General features: G+C 38.4%; 1 long non-coding RNA gene across 1 annotated transcript; it reads right to left on the bottom strand.

Annotated features, from left to right (window-relative positions):
• Nucleotides 1-887: 887 nt before the first annotated feature.
• Nucleotides 888-7,696, bottom strand: LOC133218558 (uncharacterized). The gene is made up of 3 exons (XR_009727191.1): nucleotides 7,550-7,696; nucleotides 1,574-1,690; nucleotides 888-1,146 (listed from the first exon to the last, which is right to left on the bottom strand). It is a non-coding gene; the product is annotated as an uncharacterized LOC133218558 (long non-coding RNA).
• Between the last annotated feature and the right edge of the window lie 1,720 nt (nucleotides 7,697-9,416).

Genomic DNA, 9,416 nt, shown 5'->3' with positions numbered 1-9,416 from the left:
TGGTTTAGCTATGGCTTAGTGCTAAGAAGAGAGGAGCTCAGTGTTAGGAAATGCCTTGAGTATCTTAACTATCCATGGAGATGCAATTGGCTACCAAAGCAAAACTAAGCAAAACTGAAAAAGAGTAGAAAAAAATGTAAAGAAGCATATACTGGGTGATCCTATCTCTTCCTGTGTTTCTGGCACACAGTAGATGAATGTAGAAGGAGAACATAATGGTTTTATTGCCATCTGTACAGTAAGATGCCCATCAAATTGAAGTCTTATCTTTTTGCCGGCGGGAAACTTGACAAGCTCTCCCATAGCAAATCCCTGTATTTCCTCACAGCTGTCTCACCTATGTAAGCCACAGAGCCTTTTCCAGCAATGCTGAGAAAAGATTTAAGTCTACAGTGCAGGAAAAGGTCTCCTTCCCCATTTATGTCTGAATTCTACATTAGCAGGCTACATCTGAGGAAGCAAATTTGGTCTGGTTTTCCCAAGCTCTCTATTTTCCATTTAAACATAATGCTTAGAAAATGATCCTGTGCCTCCACATTAAAGCTTGTGTTTCACATTAGAAGCGCATTCATGAAGCACTATTTGTCCAAAAAAGAAAATCAATATAGCTATTTTTCTTGATTCCTTGAGTATAGCATGTGACAAAGGTGGGATGAAAGAGTGGGAAAAGTTGGAAATAGGGACTCTGCTTCCTCAGCAGGAGTGATGATACTCATCAGCTGTGCCTCTTGCTCCTGCATCTGTGGTATACTTTCAAAATAATGAGAGTGTTTTTGGGGAAGAAAATTACCAGAGCTTCAAAAGAAAAAGAGTCTTTTGAAATGTGTGATATGGGACTGTCAACCTATTGGAAGGCTTCTAATAAATACCTGAGCAGTTTATATATAAGATCCTTTTAGCAGTGACATAATAGCTGGAAAAAGGAACAAAATATTTATTGATTGTGTGCATTGTCTCTTTTGCTTCCATACTGTCTTCATATTGAAGACAATGCGGCACATTGTTGGAGGAGGAGAAATATATTTTTCTTTGTTTCAGGCAGTAAAATATCTTTACAAGGCTCTCAACTCTTGTTCAAGTGTATCATTCTCTTTGTGATAGCTTCATAAACTAAGCATTGCTTGAGAGATTCGAGGATGAGTCAGGCTGAAAGAAAATGTAATTAATATTTTACTGTAAATGGTTTTGGAGTAAGATTATCCACGAAAATCATAACTGTTACCCAGCTGTGCGTAATGAATGGTGGTTGGGGTGGGTAAATGCGGACTTGAGAGAGAGAAGAACAGAGTTTAAGATGAAAGAAGCTTTCAGTGAAGGCAGGATCATAGCAAAAATGTAACAGGAGAAGTGAAATATAATTAGGAACGTGACATCAATATTGGATTTACAGAATGTTGGCTAGCAGGTGGGTGGAGTTTATTTGACTTTGTTTCAGCTGCAGTATTGAATCACACAGATGCAATCTTTAAAATTATTTTAGACTGTAAGAAAAAAGTAACAAGAATGCTCAAGTACATGAGCTCCCACCACCAGCATGTGTCCTCACTCGTTCTCTTGTAGCTCTAATAATCACCGCCCAGTTAAGATGGTTCTTGCTCTTCCTCTGTCATTCCTTGTTTCTGCAGTGTTGTACTGGAAAGTGGAGGGGATATTGGGTTCCTTTCATCACAATGACAAGTCAGGGAAACATCTGTTTTAAAAAAATGTGCAAAAGTTTTGAAAAAGAAGTATTTCTTTTTCTTTTTGTGATTTTTGTTTATGTCTGTTAGCCACCTGTTTTTATTGAAATAAAATTTATGAGTATAATATGAATGGAAGATGTTTGAAAGATTGAACTGTAGAGTAGTCAGAAAGGAAATCTATGAAAGGCAAAATGTCCACCAGAATGGACAACACGAGTCACTATCAGGACTCCAGGGTGGAAGTATCAAGATAGAAACATTTGTTTCAGTTTATGAACTTTTTTTGCAATTCAGCTGAAATATCAGCACCTCCTGTGATATGAGCATCAGATTTATTATCAGCTTCTCAGGAATTGCAAAACAGCCTAACTCCACCCAACTGTTAATAAATCAGGTGCTGAAAGCACTTCAAATGAGAGCTTTGTGGAAGAAACAAGTAACTCATGAGGATCAAAGGTTTAAGTGGTCATTTCCCCTTTTGGCATAATCAAAATATATTTTCAAAAAAAGAAGAAAAGAGAAAAACAAACAGAATAAGGAATCCTGTGACATGATGTTTTTATCAGACTAAGACAAATATTAAAGTGGGAGTGGGCATCAGTAATTCATTCACTCTCATTCTGTAACCCTGAGTTCTATAACATGGCAGAGTTCGTAAAGCTTACAGATTTAAACCAAAGCCCACTGAAGTCAGTGAAAAAAAGAGTGTTCCTTTGGATTTCACTGTTTTGGATCTGTTGGAAGCTGCTTGCAACAACCACCCACTCTCCAATGAAGCTGTCCTGCCCCTTCACTGTATTTCCCTGTACTCCACTGACATTACACACATGCAAAAAATCAGCTGAAGGCCAGGCTCCTGATAAAAGAAATTGCCAAAAAAATATTGTAATAGCCACCTTCCTGGATTAATTAATAAAATTACTTGCTCATCACTATAGATTACATGCTGGGCATTTAACTGGTATGCTATAGGGAAGGGGTGAGAGAAAAGTTCAGAAGTGGGTGGATATGTGTGGAAGAGAGAGGAGGACACAGGTTAAGAAATATGAATATCGATTAACGATTGCAGGAATATTCTTTTAAATAGCACATAGCTCTGATTTGCATGAACGGCATTTGAGTGGCTAATAAGCTGAAGCTGTCAGCAATGTTAACATTGACAACTTTACAGGAAATATGTTTTCACAAGCTCTAACTCTGCTTTTTGCCCTTGCAGTGGGCAGAAACTGTAGGGATTTTATTATTCAGTGTCAGCAAGTCTCCTACTGTGCTTGTTTCCTCTGTCTTCTTCCTGGTGGTCTGCAGTAGAAGACAAGTGGTTCTTATGAACTGGGTGCTTTTTCTTTTTCTGGATGACCATTCAAGTCATAAAGAGAATGAGAAAGAATTTTTGGATGATTGTGTCACCATGTGGCAGTCTGGATGGCTTTTGTATGTCAGAGTAAGTATGGGCTTCATGGGTGTTTGTGTTACCCTTAGTAGATGATTTGTTGGTATTGTGGGCAGCAGAAGCAACCACAGGAGGAGCATTAAGGTGAACAGGCAGGGCTGAGGCACTTCTCCCACACTCGGTAGTGAAGCAAATCTGAGTCACAAACAGCAGTGTGGGTGGAAATGGTGTTTTGGAAGAATTCATGCTTTCAGGCTTCCAGTTGTAATACTGAGGAACAAAAGCTCTTTTTCTTTTGGAAACTCAGGTGCAGTACTACTAATCTGAGCTGTAAATAGTGAAGAAGGGAAACCAGTCATGTTCCTGTGGTAGCAATGTACACCTGAAGTCAGTACAGAAATGGATGACTCACTGGGTCAATGTGTTACTCTCTAGATTTTACTGTTTGCACATGTGGTTGCTTTTGTGTAAGAAACTGGAGAGCAACCTAGTTTATACTGGATTGAGGGCATTAGGAAATCTGAGGAGTGGAGTGGCTGAAAGCTGTGCAATTTCAGTTGGGCAAACATCAGTCAAGAAAAGAGTGTTTGCTGTCCCTCTGCTTCATTTTTTCAGGATATCTGACATTAGGAATGCAATGTCCTTCAGATGTGACAGATCTATTCACTCCCAACGCTGTGCTCTAAGAAGAGCCATTTCAAGATTTGGAGTGGTTTTTCCAAACACAATATGGTTACAGCAGTTCCTTTTAGTAGGGATTCACAAAAGGTGCTGGTTTTGGTGTTTGCTCTGCAAACCAGGGGAGTCTTCACCAGCCAGGCTGTGGTGTGCAAAATCAGAGATGCTGCTGATTCAGCCCAGAGGCTTGTTTTCAGAAAGCTCATGTGGGGTTTGTTTTATTACTGACACTGGGAAAAATGTTTTTCAGCCTTATGCTTTAAAATTAGTGTTGAGCTATTTTGTTTAGAATTTACTTTTCCACTCACTGACTTGGTAGCAGAGCTGATGCTGGCAGCAGAAGGGTCAGTATTTCAATCTTTAGCCTTCTTTGGAGTATTAAAGGTACTTGAGTATAACAATTCTCAGTGCAGGATGCACCTCTTCTTAACTGACTTTAAAGGCAGTATAATGCAGCTTGGGCTCCCTTTCTGAAGGCTGGGAAGTACTTCCCACAAAGTCTGTGAGTCTGTGCTAGCCCAAGGTACACATCTCTCCCTGAGAAAACTTTATGCACCTCACACTGTGAGCTTCCAGCTCTGCAAAATGGCAACAACTTGATCTTTCCCAAGCTTAATTAATCCGCTGTTTGTTAAAATCGTGAATGCCTAACGTGGGATAATCTGATAGAAGCTTTTTGATCTCTGTAGATAACAGGAAATTTTAGTCTGTGTAGTAAGGAAAACTAGGAGATCTGGAGTCAGGGAATCAGGTTTTCTATAGCTGATACACGGCCGCACTGTTTTTTGATACAGAAGTGTTGGGAACATTGATGGGTGAAGTAGACACATTCACTGTGTGTAGTGATTCTGTCAGCAGACCTCATGTTATACAGTCAGCCTAATAATCACAAGTGCTTCTTCCTATTTAAAACCCAGAAAAGGAACTGACATCTTTTATCAGAAAGCCAGACAATCTGTATCCTGTGACAATTCTATATTATGGATCCCAAGAGGGTTTCCTCACATTCGTATTTTATCATGGAAATCACAACTAGTGCTGTTTATTTTCTATATCTCCACACAGTTTTGAAGGTGTTGCCAGCAGGACCTGCTGATACTGACATGTGTTGTTGTCACACTGCAAGATCTGATAGAAAGCCTCATATATACAAATATCAGTGTTTTCTTGGATCTTCCTTTGCTTTCAGTGGGCTTGGAAACACTGGTGCTAGTTAATTCACATGCTTTGTCTGCTTTGTAGACCTTTTTCCTACTTCTAAGAAACAACTTGCTCCTGGTAGGCTGGAGTATTGGAGTATCTGTCTCTTCTGCTGCTATTTTTACGTTAGGTAGATTCCTACATGTCGTTTTCTAGCTATTACCATGGAGCGGGATAAGAATAAATGTCTGGGAAAAAAGGAGAAAACCTTGATTATCTGGGAAAATAAGTGGCTTTTGCCTGATGTTTTCTTATTGCAATATTTCCATCTTGCTGCTTTGAGTAAGTTCAGTGTCCAGACCCCCACCAGAAGTTGGGAGGATGGACAGGAGAACTGCTAAGGAAATGCAGGGCTCCATCCACACAGCTGCATGCTGTCCTCTGTTTTGACAGGAAAGCTAAAACGTCACTCAAGTACCTTCCCTCTGGACTTCCCTTACCCTAGGGATCAGTAGTACATGAGAATGACCCATCCCTCGTGTATTGACATCCACAAACTCATGATTTGTCATGGTTGCAGTTCCTTGAAACTAAACTTTGGGTTTGTGAGAACAACAGGTTCTTCATACTGATCCCCAGTGATATGAATTGCTTTGCCTGGCAGACCGTTAACATCCTCTAAAGTTACAATCATCTGTTTAAGGCCTGGGGCAGATTTTGGCTGAAAATATTTTTTCCATGAACTTACGTACAACTTGTTCCTCTTTTAAAACACAAAAAAGTATTAATATAAAATACATACATTCACACAGATATTCATACACATATGGATATATATTCATATTTTTTTCCTACTTCAAGAATGCATATTAAAGACAATTCAGTAGTCCAATGGACTGTAGATCACAGAGCAGCCAAGTAGACTGGATAATTCTTTTTTCTTGCAAAGAATACAATTAGTTTTTATTGCCACATGCATTAGACAGAGAGTTGTTTTATGTTTCTGAAGCCCACACAGTGCAGCAGATGAATCCAGCATACCCATCTCAGAAAGAAGCTACATTCCTCTTACTTTTATTTGAGATTGAGATGCCAAAAGATGCTTAAGCCTTGATTCTTCGTGTTATAGCACCTTGTTTAGCTTACTCCTGCCCAAAATGGCATGTTATCAAACCAGATGGCTTTGCATTATCTGTCTACAAAGCAGGGAAGGAATCAACATAGAAATCCAAAGCTGAATTTACTCTTTACCACATATATAAACTATTCAGTTTTGGTTTTGGTGATGGAATAGTAATGACAGTGGGGTAGTAATTTCATTTTGAGTTTTATGACCAAAAGGAGGGTCTAAGAAAAAAAACCAGGTATGAAGGTTGCCAAATATATCTTCCATTTATCATTCCAGCTAACAGGAGCTAAATTATTTCTGAGTGGCAGTTTTAAAAGGGAGGGGAGAAAAGCAACATACACTAATGCGTGCAAACATGTAGCTCATGCTACAGAGGTGTCTCTGAGGAGTGGCTGGTTTGGTAAGCCAAAGTATAGTCCTTCCCGCAGGAGAAGTACATTGTGTTACTCATACTGGAATTCTAGTCATGCTGTTGGAGATAAAGGACCTGGAAGCACACCCAAATGGGAACAGTTTCTGTACTAGGGGTAACACGAAAGCAAGTCATTTTTTACAGGAGCTGGAAATGAAGGGACTATTTCTGTCCAGAGTATTTTCACTTGGGGCCCCAGCAATGTTCCAGTCCTTGATAGTGTGCATTATGCTTTTTTTGCAAAGGAAAGAGACTTGTATAAATTTTCATGTCAAATACTACCAGAATTCAGCAAGAAGAAAGGAAAACTTCACCTTTTGCTTTGCCAAAGGAGGTAACTACTGCTTTAGACTGCGTTAAAAAATAGGGCTCTGCTGATGTAACCAGCTCAGGATTTGGCCTGTCATATCCACTTTGTGAGTTTTTTTCAATGCTGTTCTGAAAAGAGTTATGAGTAGATATCCATCCGGTGAATGGAAAAGAAGGTGCTAGAGTCATTTATACTGGACTGCTTTATAATACAATATTTTTCAGCTGCAGACTTACATTTGCTTTTCTAACCATTGCCATTATTATTACATAGTAATTATAATTTACCCGTACAAATTAGTTGGGTAAGAGGAAGGAAATGACATATAAAAAGCATACTGACCGGAACTAAATAGAAAATTCCAAGGAGGAGTCCTTAAAATAAAGAGGTTGTATAATGTTTAATTGTATAATATAAACTGTAATTTCCCAAAGGACATTGTATTAATCTTATGGTGGTTAGCCATTACATTTGGTCCATTTATAATCACTTTGAGCTACTTAAATACAAATTTTAGAAAGGATCAAACTTTTTTTTCCCATTAATAATGCCTAGTGCTTTCCCCACAGCTTATTCATCTCCAAAGCTCTTCTCCAACATTTGCTAATTATTCTTTTTTCTAATTAGTAGAAATTGACTATGGTCAAAAGGGCCATTCAACCAATTAGCACAGTTTTACCTTCAAATCTCAGAGCTTCTGAGCCAGAGCTTTCAAATGGTTGATGAAGATATCACAAAAAGGTTCTACTGAGCCCAGATTAAAGGCAGCCAACTGGAGAAAAAGAAGAAAGAAGGGGAAAAAACCCACCTCAGGGACGTGTATCAAATCTTCTCATTTACAGCTTTCCCTAGGGGCAGCAGCATGAACAATGAAGGGCCAGGGCAAGGGCTCCTCCTGCCCTGCATACAGCTGCGTGAAACCCAGGGCAGGTGGGCTAACTCTGGCATTATTTTGAAGGCTTAAAGACATCTGGTGAAGGTGGTAGCCACCTGTTCAGAGGCTACTTCTGTTCTTGTTGTGCACTGGGTCTAGTAAGGGTCATTCTGGTCTTACTTGAGTGGTGGTTATGTACGTCTCCTGTTGCTGGCTTGCTTTTCCCACAGCCTGAGTAATCATTGTTTTAGCTCTGGTGATTTATTCCATCAGTTTTTAATTAAAAGGTGGCAAACTAAGGTAATACACAGCAAGATGGATTTAGGAAGTGATCTTGGGTTTTTAAAGTCATGTTTATGTTCAAACTGTCTTCTCAAAAAGTGTTTCTTCTGAGTCTTGCCGGTTGCCAAGAGTTGCATTGCTTGCTCTTTAAGCATTCATATGCATGTGCAACTCAGTAGCTCTAACCTATAGGTAGAATAAAACATCTCTGAAAATGTGAAGAAGCTCACCCTGCCTTTGTGTTCTGAATTTCTTTACTAATTCTTCTAAAAAGGCAGCTAAGTGACAAATTGTCATGGAGCACCAGCTTGGTTTGGCTACTTGAGAACAGCTGTGTATGTGAGACTTGTTTATGTTTCAGAAACTGTGAATGTTTTAACCCCGAACAACAGCATGTGCTCCAGGAGATTAATATCTGCATTACATGGACTTGCTGAGAATAAATTAACTCTTGATGACACGATTACTGTCTTAGCAGTGCTCACTGCATACAATTGCATGGTGTCTAAGATATTAATGTGTTTTTGTGAAGAATTTAGGAAACAATTTATTTATATGACTGTGCTTCATTCCATATCACACCAGGGCATCAATTAGCCTACTATCGCCTGTAAGCGAAATGTAAATCATGTGTCTCATTGGTTATGAGGATAATACTGGGCCAATAATTCACAAAGAATAATTCATTCTGTGAATTGTGCTTCATTCTGTGCTCATGAATTCTTCACAAACAGGTACAACTTTTTCAAGTTTTCATTTTTCAAAATATTATGATGGATTCTTCTTGATTACAGTTTACTCACAGGGGTTTTGAATATTCAGGGCTTAGTTTGGAGTGGTTTTGTTTGGTGACCAGTACAATATATTTATTTCTTGACTAAATTGGTGCATTTTTTAGTCAGCTGATTTGTGAGACCTAATGAAAATATCCTTTACAAATTTTTGTAGAATATCATACTTGGGGAAAAACAAAATCATCTGACACTGGCCAGAAACACATGAAAAAGTGAACCTCCAATATGGCGAAAATCAGAGTAAGATTTAAAAAGGATTTATGTAGAGATTTTGAGGAAAACATACTCTAGGAAATCATGTATAAAAACTAGAATCATTCTCAACCCCAGTGCAGCTTGTGAAATTAGGGACCAAAAATTAGTGCCTTAGGAGGATAACTCCAGCCATTTTTAAAAGAAAAATGGTAAAAAAACCCAAACCCCAAACCACAACAACAAACCCTAAGATATGTATGGTCTTTAGTTCCTATTTTTTTTTTTTATTAATTTCTGCACAATATTTGGCTTTAAAAGAAAAAAAGATATGAAATGTTTGACATTTGCATTATTAGGAGACGTGTTTGTGTTGACAGCATGAGAAAAAGGATGAAAAGGTGAATTTTCTAGGAAATGATGCTTTTTGAACAACTTGGAGATGATTTAAGAATTTTCCTTAATACCTTAGCTTCATAAAAGCAAAATAGCAAATACATATGATAAAAAATTAGGTAATTTTTATTTTGCCT

Source organism: Neopsephotus bourkii, unplaced genomic scaffold, assembly GCF_033783945.1.
Source record: "Neopsephotus bourkii isolate Nb327-2 ecotype Australia unplaced genomic scaffold, CSIRO-AGI_Nbou_v1 NB_1272, whole genome shotgun sequence".
Classification (NCBI taxonomy): Eukaryota; Metazoa; Chordata; class Aves; order Psittaciformes; family Psittacidae; genus Neopsephotus; species Neopsephotus bourkii.
Note: the sequence above shows the minus strand (reverse complement) of the source record. Positions and strands in the feature narration are given on the sequence as shown.